The following is a 24,120-nucleotide window of genomic DNA, read 5'->3' on the forward strand; positions in this document are numbered from 1 at the left end:
TTGGAAGGGGAGTTTATAGTCATTTAAACAATTAGTTTGGCTCATAAGATAAAATAATAATTCCACAGCCTATAGATGTTAAATATGTCTTACCGTAGTTTCCATATCCGTCTATAAGTTCGATCCATGTAATGATTTTACACAAATCATATATTGGAACTATTTACCGCCGTTGTGGGCATTTCAGTCTAAGGAAGACAATTTACATGAAATCTAAATCTATACTAATATTATAAATTCGAAAGTCCGTTTGTTTGTTAAGCTTTCACGCAAAAACTACTTAACAGATCATCATAAAATTTTGTACATATACTCTTAGAGGTGTCAGAATGAACATAGGATAATTTTTATTACAAAATTTATAAATTTTTTACGGATTATTAAAAAAATTATTTTGGAAGATTATATATGTTTGGAAAATAAATTTGAAAATTTTGAAATTGAAAAAAAATGTTTGGCAGAAATGATTTTTTGTCGAAAAAATTAAAAATTAAAGAAAACATAAATGTATAAAAAAATCAGAGAAATAACACAAATATTATTAGTTACTCATTAAATATAAAAATGCCTCGAAAGCGGAAATCGGCGCTGTCAAGAAATTCTACGCCGGTGCGTAAGGCTAAAGTTAAACGAAATAAAGAATGTGAAGTTCAAGCAGAGCTGAGAAGGCAACAGCAAGTAGATCGACAAAGATATAATGATATCAGTTATTTATTTGATGGATTCGATGCGAGCGAAGCCGCGGGTAAAAGCTAGTATAACCATAAATATATATATATATATATAAAGAGAGTTACGTTATTTAAAAAGCTTATTATTCAAGAACACCTGGACCGATATTGATGACCTACGAAAGTTTGTAAAAATTGTAAGGTAGAATAGTTGATGATTCTCAAATACGACAAATAATGGGAGATAATGGGCGAAAATTAAACTTGGAAAATTTTAGTGTCCATAATCAAAAACTTGTTAGGCAAACAGTGAGTACCAAATTAAACAAACTAACAAACTGAAGAAAACAATTTATGTATCAAGTTGAACTCTCTCCGTAATAATCTAGATAAATTTTTGGATTTTTTTGGAAATTATAGTAAGCAACAGGGAGAGCGGTTCAACTAAAATCAAAAAGTGACGAAAAAAAGGTATCAGTGCTGATGGGATCGCCACATGATATCATATTATTGCTAGTTCTTAAGAAAGATTGCGACTGAAAAATTACAAAAGAAAAGTTCATCAAAAGCATTTTATTGAAATGTAGCATCTGTATTCGATTTCGATGCATCTTTATATTTCAAAACCAAACTAACATTAGAAATATTTGTTTCATATTTTTTAATTTTTGTAGAGTAAAATAAAACTAAAGGTTCAAATATGAACGAAGAAAATCTTACAAAACATATGATAGTCTCATGATCTGTTGACACAAATATAACCAAAATCGATGTTACACCTTAGGCAGCAAAACCGCTGTATACCAACGTAGTGTTTAAAAATTATTTGTTGCGAAAGTTACCAACGAATGGTAATTTCACAGATGTGAGTTCAGTTTGATGAAGTTCAATGTTATTTTCTTTGTGTTTGGGTGCGATCGACAATCAATCCAAATGTTAAATGTATGTACAATTAATTGTTGGTGTATTATTTTGAATATCTAATTTAAATTATTATTCATTGAATTCTGAGTGATCATTTTGTTGTTGAATTCAACTTTCAAATGCCAAGTTGCCAACGAATATGTACTTGTATATATCCACAATTCCTTAAGTGCATTTGTAGAGTAGAGTTCGGAATATCACCAGTATTATGGTACTAGTGGGTTTGAACGCAATTAAATTTTTCAGTCAGAATATTACTCTGAAACATTTTTGAATGTTACATAATTTTCTAAGAAATCTTTCAATAGTGGAGCATTTTCTAACACATTTTTTAAATCGAAATGTTAGATCAATTGGGGTAGCTTAAAAATTGGTAACAAAATAAGAGTAATCTGTTTTTGGAAGTTGTTATTATTAAATTAAATTTTTTAAGTGAAATAAATGACCTTTAGTTGAGAGTTTTCATTATTACCTTAGATTTTTATTAAACTGAATTAATAACCACTAGTTGAAGGTAACCATTATTTTATATACACTTTGGAGATTTTAAAATGGCTTTAGTAATCTCTAATTAAAGCTTGATCTATTTTCCTTACTAAGTGGCTGTCATTATTATTTTGGCATAAAAGACAAATACTCCCATAATTCAACACCAAACAGATTTGAAAAATATCTTACCGTAGTTTCCCATGCCGTCTATAAATTCGATCCAAGTAATGCTTTTACACAAATCATGACTTCGAAACTATTTACCGTCGTTGTAGGCATTTCAGTCTAAGGAAGACAATTTACATGAAAACTGAATATAACCATAAATATATATATATAGAAAGAGAGTTACGTTATAAAAATGTTTATAACTCAAGAAAACCTGGAACGATATTGATGACCTACGAAATTTTGCAAAAATTGTAAGGTGGAATATTTGAAGATACGACAAATAATGGGAGATAATGGGTGAAAATGAAACTTAGAAAATTTTAGTGTCCATAGTCAAAAACTTGTTAGGCAAACAGTAAGTACCAAATTAAACAAACTAACAAACTGAAGTTATCTCTAGAAAACAATTTGCGTATCACGTTGAACTATCTCCGTAATAATCTGGATACATTTTAGGATTTTTTTCGAAATTATAGTAAGTAACAGGGAGAGCGGTTCAACTAAAATCGAAAAGTGTCGGAAAAAAGGTATCAATGCGGATGGGATCGCCACGTGATATCATATTATTGCTAGTTTGTAAGAAAGGATTGCGACTGAAAAATTACAAAAGAAAAGTTCATCAAAGGCATTTTATTGAAATGTAGCATCTGTATTCGATTTCGATGCATCTTACTTTTTCAAATCAAAACTAACATTACAAATATTTTTTTCATATTTTTTGATTTTTGTAGAGTATAATAAAGCTAAATATTCAAATATGAACGAAGAAAATCTTACAAAACATATGATAGTCTCATGATCTGTTGACACAAATATAACCAAAACCGATGGTACACCTAAGGTAACAAAACCGCTGTAGACCAGTGTAGTGTTTAAAAATTATTTGTTGCGAAAGTTGCCAACGAATGGTAATTTCACAGATGCGAGTTCAGTTTGATGAAGTTCAATGTTATTTTCTTTGTGTTTGGGTGCGATCGACAATCAATCCAAATGTTAACTGTATGTATAATTAATTGTTGGTGTACTATTTTGAATATCAATCTGGCGTTGAATTCAACTTTCAAACGACAACTTGCCAACGAATATGTACTTGTATATATCCATAATTCCTTAAGTGCATTTGTATAGTAGAGTTCGGAATATCACCAGTATTATGGTACAAGTGGGTTTGAACGCAATTAAATTCTTCAGTCAGAATATTACTCTGACACATTTTTGAATGTTACATAATTTTCTAACAAATCCTTTAATATTGGAATATTTTCTAACACATTTTTTTAAATCGAAATGTTAGATCAATTGGGGTAGCTTAAAAATTGGTAACATAATCTGTTTTTAGAAGTTGTTATTATTAAATTGAATTTTTTAAGTGAAATAAATGACCTTTAGTTGAGAGTTTTCATTATTACCTTAGATTTTTATTAAACTGAATTAATAACCACTAGTTGAAGGTAACCATTATTATATATACACTTTAGAGATTTTAAAATGGCTTTAGTAATCTCTAATTAAAGCTTGATCTAATTTCCTTACTTAATGGCTGTCATTATTATTTTGGTATAAAAGACAAAATACTCCCATAATTCAACACCAAACAGATTTGAAAAATATGTTACCGTATTTTCCCATGCCGTCTATAAATTCGATCCAAGTAATGCTTTTACACAAATCATGTCTTCGAAACTATTTACCGTCGTTGTAGGCATTTCAGTCTAAGGAAGACAATTTACAGGAAAATTCAGTATATAGATCCTACTAACACTATATGTACAGTATACTAAATACATATATTTAAATAAACAGGGTGACATTATTTAAAAAGCTTAAAACTCAAGAACACCTGAACCGCTATCGATGACCTACGAAAATTCCCGAAATAGTCTCGAGTAAAAAATGATAACAAAGCTCTACAGTGCCTACATTATGACTTTATTCATGAAAGTATTGAACGAGCTTTTGGTTTTATGATAATTGTATATCTAATATTTTATTAACTATCCACTTTTTAGTAATAAATATTTAGCTTTTCAGTCATGTAGGTATATGGTTCTGGTCCTTATCCTCAACTTGCTTACCGAAAATATGAGTAAAATTATGCGAAAAGAGTTAAGATATAACATTATTAAAAATCAAACGCTAAGGTATTTAGAATTGCATTCTAAAAATGTCTTGTTTTAATCAATGAAAATTTAGTTCTGTTTCAAAAGTGCTCTGAAACAATGATGCCGCCAAACACCTATATATCGGTATAGTCTACGAGTGGATGTAAATAAAAGGGTGAAACATCAACAGCAGAGTTTTTTACTAAAAATAAACTCAGTGATTTAATATGTGATCAAGATAAGAATGACAAAACAATTTGTTAAAGCATTAGACGTGGAAGAAAATCTTACAAAACATATGATAGTCTCATGATCTGTTGACACAAATATAACCAAAATCGATTTTACACCTTAGGCAGCAAAACCGCTGTATACCAACGTAGTGTTTAAAAATTATTTGTTGCGAAAGTTACCAACGAATGGTAATTTCACAGATGTGAGTTCAGTTTGATGAAGTTCAATGTTATTTTCTTTGTGTTTGGGTGCGATCGACAATCAATCCAAATGTTAAATGTATGTACAATTAATTGTTGGTGTACTATTTTGAATATCAAATTTAAATTATTATTCATTGAATTCTGATTGATCAATTTGGCGTTGAATTCAACTTTTAAACGACAACTTGCCAACGAATATGTACTTGTATATATCCATAATTCCTTAAGTGCATTTGTATAGTAGAGTTCGGAATATCACCAGTATTATGGTACATGTGGGTTTGAACGCAATTAAATTCTTCAGTCAGAATATTACTCTGACACATTTTTGAATGTTACATAATTTTCTAACAAATCCTTTAATATTGGAATATTTTCTAACACATTTTTTTAAATCGAAATGTTAGATCAATTGGGGTAGCTTAAAAATTGGTAACATAATCTGTTTTTAGAAGTTGTTATTATTAAATTAGATTTTTTAAGTGAAATAAATGACCTTTAGTTGAGAGTTTTCATTATTACCTTAGATTTTTATTAAACTGAATTAATAACCACTAGTTGAAGGTAACCATTATTATATATACACTTTAGAGATTTTAAAATGGCTTTAGTAATCTCTAATTAAAGCTTGATCTAATTTCCTTACTTAATGGCTGTCATTATTATTTTGGCATAAAAGACAAAATACTCCCATAATTCAACACCAAACAGATTTGAAAAATATGTTACCGTATTTTCCCATGCCGTCTATAAATTCGATCCAAGTAATGCTTTTACACAAATCATGTCTTCGAAACTATTTTCCGTCGTTGTAGGCATTTCAGTCTAAGGAAGACAATTTACAGGAAAATTCAGTATATAGATCCTACTAACACTATATGTACTGTATACTAAATACATATATTTAAATAAACAGGGTGACATTATTTAAAAAGCTTAAAACTCAAGAACACCTGAACCGCTATCGATGACCTACGAAAATTCCCGAAATAGTCTCGAGTAAAAAATGATAACAAAGCTCTACAGTGCCTACATTATGACTTTATTCATGAAAGTATTGAACGAGCTTTTGGTTTTATGATAATTGTATATCTAATATTTTATTAACTATCCACTTTTTAGTAATAAATATTTAGCTTTTCAGTCATGTAAGTATATGGTTCTGGTCCCTATCCTCAACTTGCTTACCGAAAATATGAGTAAAATTATGCGAAAAGAGTTAAGATATAACATTATTAAAAATCAAACGCTAAGGTATTTAGAATTGCATTCTAAAAATGTCTTGTTTTAATCAATGGAAATTTAGTTCTGTTTCAAAAGTGCTCTGAAACAATGATGCCGCCAAATACCTATATATCGGTATAGTCTACGAGTGGATGTAAATAAAAGGGTGAAACATCAACAGCAGAGTTTTTTACTAAAAATAAACTCAGTGATTTAATATGTGATCAAGATAAGAATGACAAAACAATTTGTTAAAGCATTAGACGTGGAAGGATATTGTTTTAGTAACACTGGCAGAAAGGTTGTAAGAGGGAATATTTAATGGTAATCAAATACTGCAAATAATGATAGATACAGATAATACCAAAGTTATAACTATTGAAATAAAATTAATAACCACTATTTAGGGGTTCCCATTATTACTATGCCTTTTTTTAGATGACTTTGGTAATCCCCAATTATAGGTTGATATTATTTTCTTACTTGAGGGCTGCCATTATTAGTTTGGCTCATAAGATAAAATAATAATTCCACAGCCCATATATGTTAAATATGTCTTACCGTAATTTCCATATATGTCTATAAGTTCGATCCAAGAAATTATTTTACACAAATCATATATTCAAAACTATTTACCGTCGTTGTCGGCATTTCAGTCTAAGGAAGACAATTTACATGAAAACTGAATATAACCATAAATATATACATATATATAAAGAGAGTAACGTTATAAAAAGGTTTATAACTCAAGCACACCTGGACCGATATTGATGACCTACGAAAGTTTGCAAAAATTGTAAGGTGGAATATTTGAAGATTCACAAATACGACAAATAATGGGAGAAAATGAAACTTGGAAAATTTTTGTGTCCATATTCAAAAATTTGTTAGGCAAACAGTGAGTACCAAATTAAACAAGCTAACAAACTGAAGTTATCTCTAGAAAAAAATTTGTGTATCAAGTTGAACTATCTCCGTAATAATGTGGATACATTTTAGGATTTTTTTGAAAATTATAGTAAGCAACAGAGAGAGCGGTTCAACTAAAATCGAAAAGTGACGGAAAAAAGGTATCAATGCTGATGGGATCGCCACATGATGTCAGATTATTGCTAGTTCTTAAGAAAGGATTGCGACAGAAAAATTACAAAAGAAAAGTTCATCAAAGGCATTTTATTGAAATGTAGCATATGTTTTTCACTTCGATGCATATTTATTTTTCAAAACAAAACTAAGATTACAAATATTTGTTTCATATTTTTTGATTTTTGTAGAGTAAAATAAAACTAAAGATTCAAATCAAAATCTTTATACAACCGATAACTGTGAATGAAATCTTAAAAGCTATAAATAAAATGAAAGACAAGGCGGGTGGAAGAGATGAGATTAGTACTAAGATAATAAAAAACTTAGATCACTGGGTTAGCCAGCCTCTCGAATATATTTTTAATATATGTATTTCTAAAGGAGTTTGGCCAAAAGCCCTGAAATCAGCGTTAATAGTACCGATTTTCAAAGCAGGTAAAAAGGATAACCCAAGTTACTATAGACCGATCTCTTTGATATCTAATATAGCTAAACTGTTCGAAAAGCTGATGCATAAAAGAATATACGATTTCATGGAGAAGTTCAATATTTTCTCAGATAAGCAATACGGTTTCCTAAAGAACAAAAGTACAGCAGATGCTCACTCTTATATTACTAACTACATATATGAAAATTTTAATAAAGATAATAAAACTGCAATAGTTTTCCTAGACCTAGCCAAAGCTTTCGACACAGTGAACCACAAGATACTAGTAGATAAATTAGAAAAGTATGGTATAAGAGGGATAGCACTTGACTTAATTAAAGATTAACTGAGTGAAAGAACTCAAGTAACTAGATATAGAGATAGTGTAAGTAGTGATAAATATTTAAAAATACGTGTGTGTCTAGGTACAATCTTAGGTCCACTATTTTTTGTGTTGTATATTAATGATATATTTAAATATGTAGAAAGAGGGTCAATCATTTCATATGCGGACGACACTGCTATAGTATGTACTGAGAAAAACTGGGATGATGTTAAAACCAAGATGAATATAAGATTATCTAATATTTGTAAATGGCTAAGAAATAATCAACTAACTCTGAACGTTGATAAAACAGTATATATAACTTTCTGTGGTAATAAACGTAATATCCCAGATAAACTAATATTAAATATAAACAATAAAGAAATAAAAAGAGTGAACAGTTATAAGTATCTAGGAAAAAACATCGATTACCTAATGAAATGGGATATACATGTAAAAGAAGTAATTAAAAAAGTCAGATATTTCGAATTTATAATTCATAAATTAAAACAAATCATGGAAAGTAAGACCTTAAAAATGTTATACCATGCATTATTTGAAAGCATAACAAACTAAGGCATCATAGCGTGGGGGGGTGCTTACAGAAATGTAATTCAGCCACTCTTGACCGTGCAACAAAGAATACTAAAAAAACTTGACTTAGGACAAAATTTACCTTTAAACATTAAACAAACCTTTGTAATAAATAGTTTATTGTACTTCTATAATGCATGTAAAATTATGTATATCAACTATGAGGGAAGATCAAGGCATAAAAATATAAAACTGTGTAAAGTCAACAAAACAATATATAGTAAAAATTCGTATTATGTAGCCATGAAATATTACAACCTAATGCCGACTGAATATAAGAATCTCAATGTTATAAATAAGCCGAATAAATTTAAATTGAAACAGTGGTTATTGGATACACAGAGTCATTTAAAATAAAGTTTTAATTATTAGAAACTAGGAATGAAAAACTATTTAAAACACTCAAAGGGGAGTGGCATTATACATTTATACATTCATATATTTACATACTTATAGTAATATTATACATGTACGATAGGCCTAGGCTTATTTTTCCCTACCCTATCAACAGGCTTTATAGGGTTTAATATGTAGTTCAACTGTATATTTAATTGAGAAATAAATAAATTAATAAAAATATGAACGAAGAAAATCTTACAAAACATATGACAGTCTCATGGTCTGTTGACACAAATAAAACCAAAACCGATGTTACACCTAAGGCAGCAAAACCGCTGTAGACCAGTGTAGTGTTTAAAAATTATTTGTTGCGAAAGTTGCCAACGAATGGTAATTTCACAGATGTAAGTTCAGTTTGATGAAGTTCAATGTTATTTTCTTTGTGTTTGAGTGCGATCGACAATCAATCCAAATGTTAACTGTATGTACAATTAATTGTTGGTGTATTATTTTGAATATCAAATTTAAATTATTATTCATTGAATTCTGATTGATCATTTTGTCGTTGAATTCAACTTTCAAACGGCAAGTTGCCAACGAATATGTACTTGTATATATCCATAATTCCTTAAGTGCATTTGTAGAGTAGAGCTCGGAATATCACCAGTATTATATACTAGTGGGTTTCAACGCAATTAAATTTTTGAGTCAGAATATAACTGTGACACATTTTTTAATTGTTACATAATTTTCTAAGAAATCTTTCAATAGTGGAGTATTTTCTAACACATTTTTTAAATCAAAATGTTAGATCAATTGGGTTAGCTTAAAAATTGTAACAAAATAAGAGTAATCTGTTGTTGGAAGTTGTTATTATTAAATTAGATTTTATAAGTGAAATAAATGACCTTTAGTAGTGAGTTTTAATTATTACCTTAGATTTTTTAAACTGAAATAATAAAAACCAGTTGAAGGTTACCATTATTATATATACAATCTAGAGATTTTAAAATGGCTTTAGCAATCTCTAATTAAAGCTTGATCTATTTTCCTTACTAAGTGGCTGTCATTATTATTTCGGCATAGAAGACAAAATACTCCCATAATTCAACACCAGACAGATTTGACAAATATCTTACCGTAGTTTTCCATACCGTCTATAAATTCGATCTAAGTAATGATTTTACACAAATCATATATTTGAAACTATTTACCGTCGTTGTAGCCATTTCAGTCTAAGGAAGACAATTTACATGAAAACTGAATATAACCATAAATATATATACATATATTTAAAGAGAGTTACGTTATAAAAAGGCTTATAACTCGAGAACACCTAGAACGATATTGATGACCTACGAAAGTTTGCCAAAATTGTAAGGTGGAATATTTGCAGATCCTCAAATATGACAAATAATTGAAGATAATGGGTGAAAATGAAACTTGGAAAATTTTTGTGTCCATAGTCAAAAACTTGTTAGGCAAACAGTGAGTACCTAATAAAACAAGCTAACAAACTGAAGTTATCTCTAGAAAACAATTTGTGTATCAAGTTGAACTATCTCGGTAATAATCTGGGTAAATTTTAAGATTTTTTTGGAAATTATAGTAGGCAACAGGGAGAGCGGTTCAACTAAAATCGAAAAGTGACGGAAAGGTATCAATGCTGATGGGATCGCCACATGATGTCAGATTATTGTTCTTAAGAAAGAATTGCGACTGAAAAATTACAGATGAAAAGTTCATCAAAGGCATTTTATTGAAATGTAGCGTATGTTTTCCACTTCGATGCATCTTTATTTTTCAAAACGAAACTAACATTACAAATATTTGTTTCATATTTTTTGATTTTTTTAGTGTAAAATAAAACTAAAGATTCAAATATGAACGAAGAAAATCTTACAAACCCTATGAGAGTCTCATGGTCTGTTGACACAAATATAACTAAAATCGACCAAAATTTTACCTAACGCAGCAAAACCTCTGTAGACCAGTGTAGTTTTTAAAAATTATTTGTTGCGTAAGTTGCCAACGAATGGTAATTTCACAGATGTGAGTTCAGTTTGATGAAGTTCAATGTTACTTTCTTTGTGTTTGGGTGCGATCGACAATCAATCCAAATGTTAACTGTATGTGCAATTAATTGTTGGTGTATTATTTTGAATATCAAATTTTAATTATTATTCATTGAATTCTGATTGATCATTTTGGCGTTGAACTCAACTTTCTAACGACATGTAGCCAACGAATATGTACTTGTATATATCTATAATTCCTTAAGTGCATCTGTAGAGTAGAGTTCGGAATATCACCAGCAATATTGTACTTGTAGGTTTGAACGCAATGAAATTGTTCAGTCAGAATATTACTCTGACACATTTTTGAATGTTACATAATTAATAACACATTTTTTAAATCAAAATGTTAGATCAACTGGGGTAGCTTAAAATTGGTAACAAAATAAGATTAATCTGTTGTTGGAAGTTGTTATCATTAAATTAGATTTTATAAGTTAAATAAATGACATTTAGTAGTGAGTTTTCATTATTAGCTTAGAACTGAATTAATAACCACTAGTTGAGGGTAACCATTATTATATATACACTTTAGAGATTTAAAAACGGATTTAGTAATCTCTAATTAAAGCTATCTATTTTTCCTATTTAATGGCTGTCATTATTATTTTGTCTTAAAAGACAAAATACTCCCATAATTCAACACCAAACAGTTTTGAAAAATATCTTACCGTAGTTTCCCCTGCCGGCTATAAGTTCGATCCAAGTAATGCTTTGACACAAATCATGTCTTCGAAACTATTTACCGTCGTTGTAGGCATTTCAGTCTAAGGAAGACAATTTACAAGAAAATTCAGTATATTTACCAAAATACATATATTTAAATAAACAGGGTGACATTATTTAAAAAGCTTAAAGCTCAAGAATACCTGAATTGATATCGATGACAGACGAAAATTCCCGAAAAGGTCTCGAGCAATCAATGATAACAAAGCTCTACTGAACGTGGTTTTGGTTTTATGATAATTGTGTATCTAATACTTTATTAACTATCTACTTTTTAGTAATAAATATTTAGCTTTCCTGTCGTGTGTATGGTTCTGATCCCTATCCTCAAACTTCTTACCGAAAATATGAGTAAAATTATGCGAAAAGAGTTAAGATATTATTAAAAACTAAACGCTAAGATATTTAGAATTACAGTCTACAAAATGTCTTGCTTTAATCAACGAAAATTTAGTTCTGTTTCAAAAGTACACATTGACTACTCTGAAACAATGATGCCGCCGTCTACGAGTGGGTGTAAATAAGAGGGTGAAACAACAACAGCAGAGTTTTTTTCTCAAAATAAACTCAGTGATTTAATAATGTGATCAAGAAAAGAATGACAAAATAATTTGTTAAAGCATTATACGTGGATGGATATTGTTTTAGTAAAACTGGCGGAAAGGTTGAAAGAGGGAATAATGGTAATTATATACGGCAAATAATGATAGATACAGATAACACCAATGTTATAACTGTTGAAATAAAATTAATAACCACTAGTGAAGGGTTCCCATTATTACTACGGATTTTTTTAGATGACTTTAGTAGTCCCAAATTATAGGTTCATATTATTTTCTTACTTGAAGGCTGTCATTATTAGTTTGGCTCATAAGATAAAATAATAATTCCACAGCCTATAGATATTTAATATGTCTCACCGTAGTTTCCATATCCGTCTATAAGTGCGATCCAATTAATGCTTTTACACAAATCATGTCTTCGAAACTATTTACCGTCGTTGTAGGCATTTCAGTCTAATGAAGACAATTTACAAAAAAATTCAGTATATTTACCTAAATACACATATTTTAATAAACAGGGTGACATTATTTAAAAAGCTTAAAACCCAAGGACACCTGAACCGATATCGATGACAGACGAAAATTTCCGAAAAAGTCTCGAGCAAACAATGATAACAAAGCTCTACAATGCCTACATTATGCCCTTATTCATGAAAGTATTGAACGTGCTTTTAGTTTTATGATAATTGTATATATAATATTTTATTAACTATCCACTTTTTAGTAATAAATATTTAGCTTTTCAGTCATGTATATGGTTTTGGTCCCTATCCTCAACTTGCTTACCGAAAATATGAGTAAAATTATGCGAAAAGGGTTAAGATATTATTAAAAATCAAACGCTAAGGTATTTAGAATGACAGTTTACAAAATGTCCTGTTTTAATCAATAATAATTTAGTTCAAAAGTACACATTGACTACTCTGAAACAATGATGCCGCCAAATATTCAGATATCGGTATAGTCTACGGGTGGATGTAAATAAGAGGGTGAAACATCAACAGCAGAGTTTTTATCTCAAAATAAACTCAAATGGACTACTCTGAAGCAATGATACCGCCAGACACTCAGATATGAGTACCGGCTACCAATGGATGTAAATAAGAAGGTGAAACATCAACATCAGAGTTTTTTCTCAAAATAAACTCAGTGATTTAATATGTGATCAAGATAAGAATGACAAAACCATTTTTAAAAAGCTTATAACTCTAGAACACCTGGACCGATATTGATGACCTACGAAAGTTTGCAAAAATTGTAAGGTAGAATATTTGATGATTCTCAAATACGACAAATAATGGGAGAAGTGGGCGAAAATTAAACTTGGAAAATTTTTGGGTCCCTAGTAAAAAACTTGTTAGGCAAACAGTGAGTACCAAATTAAACAAGCTAACAAACTGAAGTTATCAATATTACAAGAATACAGGAATAGAATTTGTGTATCAAGTTGAACTATCTCGGTAATAATCTGGATAAATTTTAGGATTTTTTTGGAAATTATTGTAAGCAAAAGGGAGAGCGGTTCAACTAAAATCGAAAAGTGACGGAAAAAAGGTATCAATGCTGATGGGATCGCCACATGATATCATATTATTGCTAGTTCTTAAGAAAGGATTGCGACTGAAAAATTACAAAAGAAAAGTTCATCAAAGGCATTTTATTGATATGTAGCATATGTTTTCCACTTCGATGCATCTTTATTTTTCAAAACGAAACTAACATTACAAATATTTGTTTCATATTTTTTGATTTTTGTAGTGTAAAATAAAGGAAAAGATTATAATATGAACGAAGAAAATCTTACAAAACATATGATAGTCTCATGATCTGTTGACACAAATATAACCAAAATCGATGTTACACCTAAGGCAGCAAAACCTCTGTAGACCAGTGTAGTTTTTAAAAATTATTTGTTGCGTAAGTTGCCAACGAATGCTAATTTCACAGATGTGAGTTCAGTTTGATGAAGTTCAATGTTACTTTCTTTGTGTTTGGGTGCGATCGACAATCAATCCAAATGTTAACTGTATGTGCAATTAATTGTTGGTGTATTATTTTGAATATCAAATTTTAATTATTATTCATTGAATTCTGATTGATCATTTTGGCGTTGAACTCAACTTTCTAACGACATGTAGCCAACGAATATGTACTTGTATATATCTATAATTCCTTAGGTGCATTTGTAGAGTAGATTTCGGAATATCACCAGCATTATTGTACTTGTAGGTTTGGACGCAATAAAATTGTTCAGTCAGAATATTACTCTGACACATTTTCGAATGTTACATAATTAATAACACATTTTTTAAATCAAAATGTTAGATCAACTGGGGTAGCTTAAAATTGGTAACAAAATAAGATTAATCTGTTGTTGGAAGTTGTTATCATTAAATTAGATTTTGTAAGTGAAATAAATGACACTTAGTAGTGAGTTTTCATTATTAGCTTAGAATTTTTTAAACTGAATTAATAACCACTAGTTGAGGGTAACCATTATTATATATACACTTTAGAGATTTAAAAACGGCTTTAGTAATCTCTAATTAAAGCTATCTATTTTTCCTATTTAATGGCTGTCATTATTATTTTGGCTTAAAAGACAAAATACTCCCATAATTCAACACCAAACAGTTTTGAAAAATATCTTACCGTAGTTTTCCCTGCCGGCTATAAGTTCGATCCAAGTAATGCTTTGACACAAATCATGTCTTCGAAACTATTTACCGTCGTTGTAGGCATTTCAGTCTAAGGAAGACAATTTACAAGAAAATTCAGTATATTTACCAAAATACAGTATATTTATCAAAAGTACCAATAGACTACTCTGAAACAATGATGCCGCCGTCTACGAGTGGGTGTAAATAAGAGGGTGAAACATCAACAGCAGAGTTTTTTTCTCAAAATAAATTCAGTGATTTAATATGTGATCAAGAAAAGAATGACAAAACAATTTGTTAAAGCATTAGACGTGGATGGATATTGTTTTAGTGAAACTGGCGCAAAGGTTGAAAGAGGGAGTAATGGTAATCATATACGGCAAATAATGATAGATACAGATAACACCAATGTTATAACTGTTGAAATAAAATTAATAACCACTAGTGAAGGGTTCCCATTATTACTACGGATTTTTTTAGATGACTTTAGTAGTCCCAAATTATAGGTTCATATTATTTTCTTACTTGAAGGCTGCCATTATTAGTTTGGCTCATAAGATAAAATAATAATTCCACAGCTTATAGATGTTAAATATGTCTTACCGTAGTTTCCATATCCGTCTATAAGTGCGATCCAATTAATGCTTTTACACAAATCATGTCTTCGAAACTATTTACCGTCGTTGTAGGCATTTGAGTCTAAGGGAAAAAATTTACAAAAAAATTCAGTATATTTACCTAAATACATATATTTTAATAAACAGGGTGACATTATTTAAAAAGCTTAAAACCCAAGGACACCTGAACCGATATCGATGACAGACGAAAATTTCCGAAAAAGTCTCGAGCAAACAATGATAACAAAGCTCTACAATGCCTACATTATGACCTTATTCTTGAAAGTATTGAAGGTGCTTTTAGTTTTATGATAATTGTATATCTAATATTTTAATAACTATCCACTTTTTAATAATAAATATTTAGCTTTTCAGTCATGTATATGGTTTTGGTCCCTATCCTCAACTTGCTTACTGAAAATATGAGTAAAATTATGCGAAAAGGGTTAAGATATTATTAAAAATCAAACTCTAAGGTATTTAGAATGACAGTCTACAAAACGTCCTGTTTTAATCAATGAAAATTTAGTTCAAAAGTACACATTTACTAGTCTGAAACAATGATGCCGCCAAATATTCAGATATCGGTATAATCTACGGGTGAATGTAAATAAGAGGGTGAAACATCATCAGCAGAGTTTTTATCTCAAAATAAACTCAAATGGACTACTCTGAAGCAATGATGCCGTCATACACTCAGATATGAGTACCGTCTACCAATGGATGTAAATAAGAAGGTGAAACATCAACATCAGAGTTTTTTCTCAAAATAAACTGAGTGATTTAATATGTGATCAAGATAAGAATGACAAAACCATTTTGAAAAAGCTTATAACTCAAGAACACCTTTGACCGATATTGATGACCTGCGAAAGTTTGCAAAAATTGTAAGTTAGAATATTTGGTGATCCTCAAATACGACAAATAATGGGAAAGCTTGGAAAATTTTTGTGTCCGTAATCAAAAATTTGTTAGGCAAACAGTGAGTACCAAATTAAACAAACTAACAAATTGAAGTTATTTCTAGAAAGCAATTTGTGTATCAAGTTAAACTACAGGTATCTCCGTAATAATCTGGATAAATTTTAGGATTTCTTTGGAAATTATAGTAGATAACAGGGAGAGCGGTTCAACTAAAATCGAAAAGTGACGGAAAAAAGGTATCAATCCTGAAAAATTACAAAAGAAAAGTTCACCAAAGGCATTTTATTGAAATGTAATATATATATTCGATTTCGATGCATCTTTATTTTTCAAAACCAAACTAACATTACGAATATTTGTTTCATATTTTTTGATTTTTGTAGAGTTAAATAAAACTAAAGATTCAACTATGAAAGAAGAAAATCTTACAAAACAATTGATAGTCTCATGATCTGTTGACACAAATATAACCAAAATTGATTTTACACCTAAGGCAACAAAACCGCTGTAGACCAACGTAGTGTTTAAAAATTATTTGTTGCGTAAGTTACCAACGAATGGTAATTTCACAGATGTGAGTTCAGTTTGATGAAGTTCAATGTTATTTTCTTTGTGTTTGAGTGCGATCGATAATCAATCCAAATGTTAACTGTATGTGCAATTAATTATTGGTGTATTATTTTGAATATCAAATTTAAATTATTATTCATTGAATTCTGATTGATCATTTTGTCGTTGAATTCAACTTTCAAACGGCATATCCATAATTCCTTAAGTGCATTTGTAGAGTAGAGTTCGGAATATCACCAGTATTATATACTAGTGGGTTTGAACGCAATTAAATTTTTGAGTCAGAATATAACTGTGACACATTTTTTAATTGTTACATATTTTTCTAAGAAATCTTTTAATAGTGGAGTATTTTCTAACACATTTTTTAAATCAAAATGTTAGATCAATTGAATTAGCTTAAAAATTGGTACCAAAATAAGAGTAATCTGTTGTTGGAAGTTGTTATTATTAAATTAGATTTTATAAGTGAAATAAATGATTTTTAGTAGTGAGTTTTCATTATTAGCTTAGATTTTTTAAACTGAATTAATAAAAACCAGTTGAGGGTTGCCATTATTATATATACATTCTAGAGATTTTAAAATGTTTTTAGCAATCGCTAATTAAAGATTAATCTATTTTCCTTATTTAATGGCTGTCATTATTATTTTGGCATAAAAGACAAAATACTCCCATAATTCAACACCAGACAGATTTGACAAATGTCTTACCGTAGTTTCCCATGCCGTCTATAAATTCGATCTAAGTAATGATTTTACACAAATCATATATTTGAAACTATTTACCGTCGTTGTAGGCATTTCAGTCTAAGGAAGACAATTTACATGAAAACTGAATATAACCATAAATATATATATATATATTTAAAGAGAGTTACGTTGTAAAAAGGTTTATAACTCAAGAACACCTGGAACGATATTGATCACCTACGAAAGTTTGCAAAAATTGTAAGGTGGAATATTTGCAGATCCTCAAATACGACAAATAATGGAAGATAATGGGTGAAAATGAAACTTGGAAAATTTTTGTGTCCATAGTCAAAAACTTGTTAGGCAAACAGTGAGTACCTAATTAAACAAGCTAACAAACTGAAGTTATCTCAAGAATACAATTTGTGTATCAAGTTGAACTATCGCGGTAATAATCTGGATAAATTTTAGGATTTTTCTGGAAATTATTGTAAGCAAATGGGAGAGCGGTTCAACTAAAATCGAAAAGTGACGGAAAAAAGGTATAAATGCTGATGGGATCGCCACATGATGTCAGATTATTGCTAGTTCTTAAGAAAGAATTGCGACTGAAAAATTACAGAAGAAAATTTCATCAAAGGCATTTTATTGAAATGTAGCGTATGTTTTCCACTTCGATGTTTTCCACATCTTTATTTTTCAAAACGAAACTAACATTACAAATATTTGTTTCATATTTTTTGATTTTTGTAGTGTAAAATAAAAGAAAAGATTATAATATGAACGAAGAAAATCTTACAAAACATATGATAGTCTCATGATCTGATTACACAAATATAACCAAAATCGATGTTACACCTAAGGCAGCAAAACCTCTGTAGACCAGTGTAGTTTTTAAAAATTATTTGTTGCGTAAGTTGCCAACGAATGCTAATTTCACAGATGTGAGTTCAGTTTAATGAAGTTCAATGTTATTTTCTTTGTGTGTGGGTGCGATCGACAATCAATCCAAATGTTAACTGTATGTGCAATTAATTGTTGGTGTATTATTTTGAATATCAAATTTTAATTATTATTCATTCAATTCTGATTGATCATTTTGGCGTTGAACTCAACTTTCTAACGACATGTAGCCAACGAATATGTACTTGTATATATCTATAATTCCTTAGGTGCATTTGTAGAGTAGAGTGCGGAATATCACTAGCATTATTGTAGTTGTAGGTTTGAACGCAATAAAATTGTTCAGTCAGAATATTACTCTGACACATTTTCGAATGTTACATAATTAATAACACATTTTTTAAATCAAAATGTTAGATCAACTGGGGTAGCTTAAAATTGGTAACAAAATAAGATTAATCTGTTGTTGGAAGTTGTCATCATTAAATTAGATTTTGTAAGTGAAATAAATGACACTTAGTAGTGAGTTTTCATTACTAGCTTAGAATTTTTTAAACTGAATTAATAACCACTAGTTGAGGGTAACCATTATTATATATACACTTTAGAGATTTTAAAATGGCTTTAGTAATCTCTAATTAAAGCTATCTATTTTTCCTATTTAATGGCTGTCAATATTATTTTGGCTTAAAAGACAAAATACTCCCATAATTCAACACCAAACAGTTTTGAAAAATATCTTACCGTAGTTTCCCCTGCTGGCTATAAGTTCGATCCAAGTAATGCTTTGACACAAATCATGTCTTCGAAACTATTTACCGTCGTTGTAGGTATTTCAGTCTAAGGAAGATAATTTACAAGAAAATTCAGTATATTTACCAAAATACATATATTTAAATAAACAGGGTGACATTATTTAAAAAGCTTAAAACTCAAGAACACCTGAATTGATATCGATGACAGACGAAAGTTCGCGAAAAGGTCTCGAGCAACCAATGATAACAAAGCTCTACTGAACGTGGTTTTGGTTTTATGATAATTTTGTATCTAATATTTTATTAACTATCTACTTTTTAGTAATAAATATTTAGCTTTCCTGTCGTGTATATGGTTCTGATCCCTATCCTCAAACTTCTTACCGAAAATATGAGTAAAATTATGCGAAAAGAGTTAAGATATTATTCAAAATTAAACGCTAAGATATTTAGAATTACAGTCTACAAAATGTCTTGCTTTAATCAACGAAAATTTAGTTCTGTTTCAAAAGTACACATTGACTACTCTGAAACAATGATGTTGCCGTCTACGAGTGGGTGTAAATAAGAGGGTGAAACATCAACAGCAGAGTTTTTTTCTCAAAATAAATTCAGTGATTTAATATGTGATCAAGAAAAGAATGACAAAACAATTTGTTAAAGCATTAGACGTGGATGGATATTGTTTTAGTAAAACTGGCGGAAAGGTTGAAAGAGGGAAGGCTCGAAGGACCACATGAATAAGTGGGGTGTCAAGTATATTCCCCTATTGAACTTTCACAAAGAAAAATGACAGCGCTTTAGACGTATACACTTTATTTGACTTAATTTTTTTTAAATTAATTTTTCACAAGTAAATGTATCGAGTAAGTGTATAATTGTTCAAAGTAGTGTCGTATTAAATTGACCGGAGCGCGCGGGATTGTTGTGGTGACGTTTATATCCAAAAATGAAGTTGATGAAGGCGAAGGTTACTCTTACGGTGGAACGATGTCTCATCGGAATCGTTGTTATGTTGAATAAGGTTGCCGAACAAGTCTGGTTTTGCGAAAAATATCATGTGGTGCTCAGCAACGTGGATTGCTGTATTAGCAGAAGGGACTTTAACTTGGTTTTTTCTGCCAATTAGTGGAGTGTTGGAACATTGGGAGTTTAGTGGTAGGCGTATGACGTATCGGCCCTTATTTGATCGAGTAGTTGTGGCTTTGTGGAAGTCTTCACAATACTGATCCTTTGGGGTTGTAATTGATATGACGGGGAAAGAAAAATGTTCTAACTCCTCAAATTTACTTAATTGTGAATTAAGGTATTTTTTTGAATTTTCGTCAACTTGAGTTGTTGATGTGGAAACTGGTTTAGTAACTAGTCCACTTAGAATCCAACCGAATATAGTATTTTGGGCTAGAAGGGTCGTTGAAATTTTTTCAACACCTTCAAGCATTATTTGCGGTATAAGGTCGCTGCCTACTATTATATCTATTTGAGCGGGGGTATTGCAGTTGGGATCTGCTAGCTTCAGGTGTGAAACCTTTTGCCAATGCTTGCTATTTGTATGATAGCTTGGAAGCATATTTGTTAGCTGCGGTAAGACTATAGCTTCTGCTTTAATTCTTTTATCCGCTTGGGGGGAAATTAGGGTAATGGGGCAGATATTATTTGAGTTTTGGACTACTCTTCCGCCCATTCCCGTGATTTCAAAGTTGGCTTGTTTTGTTGGCAGTTGTAGCCTACTTTGTACCCTAGACGCTATGAAAGATCGTTGTGATCCTTGGTCTATTAAGGCCCTAAGTTTAAACAGTTCTCCTCGGTGTTCGATGGAGATGACTGCTGTGGGTAGTAATGCCCTATTTTGTATTTCGCTGTGTAGCGTTTGAGTGTTTTGTGCCTTTGAGCAACATGGTGTCATTAGGCAATTTTCGGTATTGTGGTTTTCGGGATTTGTAGTTGAAACTAAACTCGTGGTTCTTTTTATACTACTATATGCACTCTTTTAGGGTGAGCTGGGAAATGTGCTGTAGTGAAGCATTGTGTGATGTCTTTTTCGACAGTAAATGCAATTGAATTTGCTTTTACAATTTTTATGAGTATGCGTATGTGACAAGCAATTTGTACATAATCTTTTTGTTCTTATAAAATTGTTTCTTTCGTGAATTTTTAATTTTTTAAATATCTCGCAAGATTGTAGTTTATGCTCTATTGTGCATAGTTCGCATGACGTATGCTTATTCTGTTCGGATGTGAACGATTGCGTTTTGTAAAATCTTCTGTTTAATTTGTTTTTGCTACTAGCTTGGGGTCTATTGAAACTTCTTTTTAGGTCGTTTTGAACCATTTTTGTTTTAATTAGTTTTTTATCTACCCTTTCAGCGATTTCGTACTGGGTAGTTAGAAAGTCTTTCATTTGTTGCCACGTGGGGCATTTCTTTCGTGATGAGAGCGATTGCTCCCATAAAAGTAACGATTTTTGTGTCGATAAAACCGACTACAGTGGATTGTAGTCTAATAAATTTTTCACTTGTTTCTTTTTGAATTCCCAAGCCAAATTGAAATTGTCGTCATCTAGTGCGAACTGTTTTACTATTGCGCCTGCTTGACCTTTAGTTTTGTATCGGAGGTGATACCATTTTTGCGCTTTTAATATTTTTGGATGGTTGATGTATACGGCAGTGAACATGTCCCGGAAGGACGGCCATTCTTCATAACCTCCATAAAATATTTCTGTGTCACATGCGGGCACCTCGAGATGGATGCCCGAACTTGCCTCTTGACTTTGAATTTGTGGCAGCTCTACTCTCGGATGCGGAGTAGGTGCAATCGCTTTTATTAGCTTTAATTGATCAGAAATCATAGCTTTTGTTTCTTCATACTGGTCTAAGCAGTTTTCGTATAGTGCGTAAACCGATGATTTAAAATCGTGTGGTAGATCTGAATTGTCATAATCTACTATGGCGTCATGAGCCGTTTGGAGACGAGTCCAAAAATTGTCAATATTTTGTTTTTTTTATTTCCAATAACGATTCAGAGATGTCTTGAATCGGTGAAGATGAAAATCGAGTGCAGTATCGTGTTAATCTGTCACTCTCAGAAATGAATTTGGTGGCACAAATATTTTTGCCTTTCATCATGTTTTTTTTTGTATGTTAAAATATTTGTCAAAATTTATTAAAATTTTCTCAGTGTAAACTGTATTTGCTAGCAATATGATTTTGTTGTGGTTTTATTTTGAATGTATTGCTTTCATTTATTTAATTATTAAAAATCGCACTTTTAATTCAATAATACTTTTTATGTCCTTATATTGATGTATTTAGGTACACCCTAATAAACGGACTTGTTAGTATATATTTATGTGCTCGTAAATTTGAGAGCTCGTTGAAGAAATCAATTGGTTGTGGGTATGTATGTATACTTTCTAATGCAATTGAGAGCTCGTTGAAGAGATCAATGTGCTTTTAGTTTTTTATGTACGCAATCTTGCTTGTTTGTTACAAAGGGTATTGCGGGATGTATGCCAATGTGGACTTTGAAAATATGTACAACTATAATTGTATATGTTTTAATATGTTATTTATTATTTTTAATTTTTTAATATCTAGTAGTGTTACCTTTACCACAACGTTTATTGTTTTATTTTTCATTTAATTTTACAACTTTGTAATTTTGTAAATTTTCAATGTGTAATTGACCCAATGTATATAGGGTATATAAGCATAGGCATAGATTATATGCCGTATGTATAAATATGTATGTTCGCACTGCGAAGAGAGCGCGAAAGCGAAGTGAATAATGTGCAGGTATTTTCCCTTATGCACTTTGTAAATATATTTTTGTTTATATATATTTGTTTAGTAAAAATATATATATAACGACATATATAGATATAATATGTAAACGTTAATTCGATATGCATATATGTATGTTTGTCTGTTGTATTTTTATTTCTTTCTCTGTTTGTTTTATGTTTGATATTTTGCCTTTGCTTACTTATTGAATGCAATCCTGCTTATTGCTTTATTAAGCATAAGGGGTATTGCTGGATTAATGTGCAAGTATATACTTGAATTAGTTTTTTGTGTTTGTTAATTGGTGTGTTTGAATACACAAAGGTAAGCTAGTAGATAGGCACTAAATAATTAGATATTTGAGTCTATATATTACACCAAACTGTTTTCGGTTTTCAAGTAAATTAAACCCGAAAATTGAACCAGTTTGGTAACCGTATTAAATTGTTAAACGGATTTGGTATAACAGGTATTATATAGTTATATATAAACCTATAAATTGTACATACATATGGGCATTTTCGTATAATAAATATTTAAGGAGTAAATACGCTCACTTGGTATTCCATCCATGAAAATATATTATATGTGTATGTTTATGAGCCTGGGCGTTTTGTTCCAATTCATTCCTTCCCCTTCTTTTGATGTCTTCCAGCAGTGTTGTGTTATTTGTTGTTTAAACAATTTGAGTTTATGTGTTTAAATCCGCGCCCGTTTATTTTGTTTTTATTTTTATTTCTGTTTTGTGTTTAAGTGCTTTTAGGTTTCGCGCCCGATATGTCTTTTAGTTTTTTTTTTTTGTTTGCTTATACTGTTTTGTAGTTTTTGTTTTTTAAATGCACTTTGTGTTTTTAACTGTTTTGTTTCACTGCACTTTTTTCGTTGGTTTTTTTTATTTTTATTATATGTTCTGTCACTAAACTTTGTGTTAAGTATGGGTATACATAATTATGTATTTTATTTTCACTATGTATATTTGATCACCACACCACACTGTTTGTATAAGTGTTTTTTTTTTTTTTTATAAAAATCCGAAGGTGCCTTTCGGTAAGGCTCGAAGGACC

At 30.3% G+C, this 24,120-nt stretch overlaps 1 long non-coding RNA gene across 1 annotated transcript in view; it reads right to left on the bottom strand.

Moving 5' to 3' along the window:
• Window positions 1-15,490: 15,490 nt before the first annotated feature.
• The window catches only part of LOC138858252 (uncharacterized), a 106,420-nt gene continuing 97,790 nt past the window's right edge, over window positions 15,491-24,120 (bottom strand). Inside the window, exons 4-6 of the long non-coding RNA XR_011397438.1 lie at window positions 19,339-19,359; window positions 19,264-19,281; window positions 15,491-15,512 (exon numbers count right to left, since the gene is read on the bottom strand). This is a non-coding gene — a long non-coding RNA (uncharacterized lncRNA). The remainder of the gene's footprint in view (window positions 15,513-19,263; window positions 19,282-19,338; window positions 19,360-24,120) is intronic.

This window comes from Bactrocera oleae, chromosome Y (assembly GCF_042242935.1).
Source record: "Bactrocera oleae isolate idBacOlea1 chromosome Y, idBacOlea1, whole genome shotgun sequence".
In the NCBI taxonomy this organism is placed as follows: domain Eukaryota; kingdom Metazoa; phylum Arthropoda; class Insecta; order Diptera; family Tephritidae; genus Bactrocera; species Bactrocera oleae.